Consider the following 6,071-nt stretch of genomic DNA (forward strand, 5'->3'; position numbering starts at 1 on the left):
ATTTGGTGTTCTCGTGAGCAGATATCTAGGAATAGGATGAGTGAGGTAAGGGAAGTATAAGATAGAAGAAATGAAAGAAATACTCTGGAGGTAAAGAAACATGGTCAAGGAATTAGTGATTCATTATAGACTACTTCAGGAAAAAAAAAAAAAAAAAGAGGATCCCAAGGTGCTGTGTTTGGTTCTGGAAATATGAAGATATGTAAGATGTTATTAAGATATCTTACTAAAATAATAAAATAAATAAGATGTGAGCTCTGCCTTCAAGGATCTCAAAGTCTAGAAAACGGAGCAGTCAAGTAACTCACTACCAATTTGCTATGGTAATACGGTAGTAATAGTATGCACGTCAAAGGAAGTGCAGAGAAGCAAAAGTGAAACTGAGGGCGTAAGGGCCGGTTTTAAAAGAAAGTTTAGCTACTGGAACAGGGTTTTGAAAGAAGAGTCAACCAGAAAGGCTAGTTGGGGAAGGGCGCTTCGGGCATCATGAAGAAGAGTGTGTACAGCCTCCGGGGCGCTAATAAAGCCACCGGAACATTTCCAGCCCTGGCGTGTAGGCGTGTCTGCCGAGGGCACGCTGGGATGATGAGGACGCCCTGAGCCTAGCTGGGCAGGCCAGGCCGACTAGTGAAGAGGGAGAACGCGAGCAGGGGAAGAAGGCAGCTTGGCAAAGAGGAGAGAGGGGGCACTTGGCAGGTGTGAAGGCTCCCAAGGAAGCAGAACTTGGGTTCTGCGGGGCGGGGGGGGGGGGGGGCTGGAGCCACTCTGATCGGCTGCCAGCCGCGTGAGCCAGGAAGGGATGACGAATGAGGGTAATTAGGGCGGGACCCGCGTGGGTAGAGCCTTCCAGCCCGGGTTGCCTCCGGGAGGGTGCACTTCATCCAGACCAGGTGCGGGAGAAGGAAAGAGGCAGGGCGGGTCGCCCGCTGTGATGGAGCGCTGGCTGTGAAGCACAGCAGAAACCGTGGGACCAAACCTGGCCCAAGTGGGCAGAAGCTGCGCTGTCAGGAAGAAGGAGAGGCTTACAAACAACGCATGGGGCTTCTGACCATTGCAGCCCACCCAGCGAACCCCCAAACTAGAAGGGAATGCCAGCCGCCGGGCCGTGGGCAGACTGGGGCGCCCTGCTCTGGGGCTCGCCCCTCACCTGGCCTCCGGAGCGAGGGCGAGGGCAAGAGCATCCCAGAGAGGGTTTGCCCTCCCCGCGCGCCAAGCGGGCTGGCAGGCTGGCGCGGACCTGCCTCTGCGTGCCCTGCAGAGGCCGTTCATCAGCTGCCCTTTGTTAAGTGGCTGGCTTCAACCCAGCCAAAGCCAGGAAATCTCTATCCTTAATCCTCGATTTGTTAATTATTTAAACTGTGTATGTGTGTTTAATTTCCTTTATTAAAAAAGCACACCGATCCTACTGGGACGGCAAGGCTGAAAGAGGCTGGAAGGGCACCCAAGAGAGTTTTCACTCTGAGAAGGAGCCCGCAAGCTGGTGAGTTAGCCGCCGACCACGATTCTAGTGGCAACAGAGACTCCTAGCGATGAGAGTGAGCCGGATCCCCGCAGTTCCAGCCTTGGCTCCGTGGTCTGTCCACCCACCCTCTCCCAGCCCTGCCCAGCCGGCCCTCCTGCAGGCCTGGCCCTTCTCGGGTCACCCTTGGGGCAGACAGAGCTGGACGCTGCTTCCCAGCCCTTGGGGCAGCGCTGCCGGGGCTCGGTCCACTGCCCAAGCGCTGGAATTGTGGGGACCCAGATTTCTGCCCATCATCTTGAAGGTCCTTAGGAGACGGTGCAGGGTGGATGAGAATAGGATATTCAAGGTTTTCTAAGTATACACTCTGCGCCAGCCACAGATGTTAGCGCTATGTGTTACCTCAATCACTCCTGACCTCATACCTCTGAGGTGGGTTCTACTGTTATCCCCTTTTACAGCTGAGGGATGGAGACACAGAGAGGTGAAGGAACTGGCCAAAGCTCACACAGCAACCGACTCCGGGGCCACGCCCCCAGCCACGCCCCTCCCCCACCCCTCCCCCTGCGGGAGGAAGGCTGTATGGGGTTACTCCCACCAGAGCACCCAGGTGGATTGGACTTGACAGGGGAACAGCTGAAATCAGAAACGTGTGTGACCGGAACACGGATGCATAGCTTTAGAGGAATCGAGAAGAGAAGGCTATTTCTAAGCATGACACAAAACCCCGAAAACACGAGAAAAAATTGTCAGGCCTGAACACATAAAAACGTTTTAACCTAATCACTCTAAGACAGATGGGTTTTGATCTGATTGGTTGGTGAAGTGTAGAGGAATACTAAAGCATCAGTATACTGACCACATTCTTCTAGTGAGCTCGTGCTGCCCTCATTCAAGAAGTAGTCACTGAGCCCCAACATGATGCGCTGGGGTTTGCAGGGCTTTGCAAAGACGTGGAAGTTACAGCCTCTGCCCTCAAAGATCTTGTATGTTTGAGGCCACATGTTCAGATGGTATTGCAGACACAGCGTTCATTTGGTAAATTACTTCATTCTCTGGGGTTCAGATGACTCATCTGGGAAGTGGTACATCCAATCTCCTAGCACCAATATTCTGCGTGATTTCACAATCACACCCCACTCTCTTGCACGCTGACCTCACTCTCCTCCCCAACACAAACCAGACCAGTTCCTGCCCCCCAAATGCACACGTTCACGCCCATTACTTAACTCCTACTCCTCCAGACACTGCTAAACATCCATTATCTCATTTAATTCTCACAGCAACTCTATCGAGGTAGCTATTTGAATCCCCACTTTTTAGATATTGACACTGAGACTTAAAAAGGGTCTTGCCAAAAGTCCTAAGAAATGGGGCCAAAATTTAAACCCAGGACCCTGGAGGATGTGCTCTTTCGTGGCTGCAGGCAGCCTCGTTCCCAACGTCTCCTTTTTCTCCATCTCCTGCCCGGCCTCGCTCATGGACTCCCCTGCCCTTCGTCTTTGATGATCTAAATCGTAGATCATCAAAATCCCATGAAACCTCCCAATCCACCCATGCTAAGCTGTCTCAGAGGGAGCTGGCCTTCAGCTTTTCACGAGCTCATCTGGTGTGTGTTGATGGAGGTGGAAGGGATTCCCAGAGAAATCATTCCTGAATCCCAAGCTGACTGCTAGCAACATCCCTGGACTCTCTTGTCCCCTTGGGTGGAAACTCCTTGAAGATAAATGTTCACAGGACTTCCCTGGAGTTCCAGTGGTTAAGACTCTGCACTTCCAATGCAGGAGGCGTGGGTTCAATCCCTGGTTGGGGAACTAAGATCCCACGTGCCGTGCGGCACAGCCAAAAAATAAAAACAAAACAAAACAAAAGATAAATGTTCACCGTATTCACTGCACTTTAGAAATTCTTCCTGGTGAAGGCCATTCTGAAATCTGGTCGGATAGAGGCAGAAGGGCGTGTGTGCGTGAGAGAAATTTATTCAATGCTTGCAAAAGGAAGACAATTATATCAGGAAAACGTGCCTACTTGGTGTAAAAAGGCCACTGCGGTTCTCGGCACTGAGCCACTCTCACCCTGGAAGCCTTGGCAGTTCGTATGTTTACGTCTTTCGTTACCTTCATGATTGGAAAGAGCCAGTCCACTGCCTGCCATCATTCTCCCCTTTATAGAATAGCCGTGGGAGGTACAGTGTCGCTCAAGGTCATGGGCTCAAGACTGGGCTGGGTCTGGAGGGAGACGGTCATTACCCCCATAGTTGCTTGGCAGTGTTTGTGGGGTTAATTAGCGGCTTCAGCTGACGATCTGCAGCACAGGTGTCCAGCTTCACTGGCACGAGACGCCTCACTTCCTTGTCACCAACCTCAAAGGAAAATCCCTGAGCTGGCTAGGCCTCGTGACCATTAATTTCTATTACTTTTGAAGCACAATGAAAGAACACGGAAAAGAAGCTTAAACTCATTCTAATGGTAATAACCCACCTATAACCATCACAGTAATAGCAGGAACTCTGCTCTGTACGTTGAAAGCAGGCCATGGGGCCGAGGCCTCTCGGAAACACTGAGAAATGCTCCTGCTATTCTGTTCACCTCTCTTCCCTTCACTCAGATAATTCCTCTTGCCCCGGATGGAAGCCCCAGCTTGCTTGAAGCTCCCTGAAACTTCTTCCTCCCCTCCCCTCCTCTTCACCCTCCTGGAAGGGACGCATTAAATTACCACGGCCTTTCATCTGCAAGCTTGACCACCACTGAGGGAAGCAGCCCTAAGGCTGGGGTGGAGAAAGAAAGGTGTGACCCATGCCGTAACTTTCTGGGCTTCACTTTACTGACTGTCCCCACCCAGTCCCAACCTGAAAGGATGGAGGCGAAGAGTAACAGAGCACAGGGAGGAGGAGAGAGGGGTAAAGGCAGGATCCTAGGTGTGGCAGTTTGAAAACACGGCCCCCAATTCTCTGATACTCCTCCTATCACTAGGTGGCATCTCTGTCCTCTACTCTTGAACTTAAGCCTGGCAACTATTTAACCAATAGAATACAGTGGCTGCAAGATAATCACTGTGTCAGTGTGGGGCCAAGGCCTTAAGAAACTGGTAACTTCCACTTCTTGTCTCTTGGGAACCAGCCAGCAGACTGGTTGAGAAAGGCCAAGCCGATGGGAGAGAGGCCCGTGGGGACAGGAACCAAGCCCCCAAGCTCTCAACCAACAGCCAACGCCAACTCTCCAGCATGTGCGAAAGCCATCCTGTAAGTGGATCCTCAGCCCCCTGACGTGCCCCAGCTGATACCTCGTGGAGCCGAGATGAGGCTTCTCCCGTGCCCTCATTCCTGTCCAAATTGCAGACCTGCTCTGCCGCATCCGTTTTTCAGACAGCAGTAAATAACTGGAGCGCCAGGGTTCCAGCCTTCCTTGGGGGAGCCCGGGGAGGGATGCTGACCCTCCCCAAGTGGCCCCCGGTTCTGCCTCTCACACGAGGATTAGGGGTCTGTGAAATGGGGTCCCAGCTGCTAGCCCAGCACTGAACACCCTTCACACACTCTCCAACCCTCTCTCCCCTACAAGCCCCGCGGCATGTAGGGGATACATGTATCCTCTGAGCTTGGGAACCTATCCAGTACTCAAGATCCTTAGCAAAGGTCCTTCTAACAGTAAAAATAAATGCGGATCAAGAACTCATCACCTGGGCTTCCCTGGTGGTACAGTGGTTAAGAATCCGCCTGCCAATGCAGGGGACACGGGTTCAAGCCCTGGTCCGGGAAGATCCCACACACCGCGGAGCAACTAAGCCCGCGAGCCACAACTACTGAGCCCGCGAGCCACAACTACTGAAGCCCGTGCGCCTAGAGCCCATGCTCCGCAACGAGAGAAGCCACCGCAATGAGAAGCCTGTGCACCGTAACCAAGAGTAGCCCCCGCTCGCCACAACTAGAGAAAGCCCGCGTGCAGCAAAGAAGACCCAACGCAGACAAAAATAAATAAATAAAATAAATTAAAAAAAAAAAAAAAAACTCGTCACCTTGTCCACCAGGCCCAAGTCTTTACCCCCTGCTGGAGTGGGGCCTTTTGTGGACTCCCTTCCACAGCTCTGCAGAGTGCTGCGTGCAAGTGGATCCCAGAAAGGGGGGGCGGATTGGGGGGGGGGCAGATCTAGGAGGGATGGGGCCTGGGAGGGCGGAGCCTGGGAGGAAGCCCAAGGGAGGTAAGTCTCAGGAGCCAAAGGGGGACCCAAGGGGAAAAGGAGATAGGGATGATCAGTATCAAACAAAAACTAAACATAAATTAAATCAGGGTGGATTTGAGTAAATAGGAGGGAGGAAGTCGAGGCCGTGCTCACAGCCAAATCCATCCCGCTTGTTGAGAAGGGGAAGCAAGCGATGGGCAATATGTAGCTAAAGGGGCAGTGCAGGGCCGATAGGGACCCCTTGTTTCTAGCGTGGTTTGGTTTTGAAGAGGGAAATTACTAAGCAAGTTTATTCAAGAGAGCAGACCAGGGGAAGAGATGACCTCTAAGGCCTGGCTGATCCCTGGGGAGGTGCAAGGGGGTGGTACCAGAACTCAAAATGCAGGGGAAGCCCATCTGCGGTGCTGGTGAGCAACGAGGAGATGCTGGGGCCCGA

Source organism: Balaenoptera musculus, chromosome 21, assembly GCF_009873245.2.
Source record: "Balaenoptera musculus isolate JJ_BM4_2016_0621 chromosome 21, mBalMus1.pri.v3, whole genome shotgun sequence".
Lineage (NCBI taxonomy): Eukaryota > Metazoa > Chordata > Mammalia > Artiodactyla > Balaenopteridae > Balaenoptera > Balaenoptera musculus.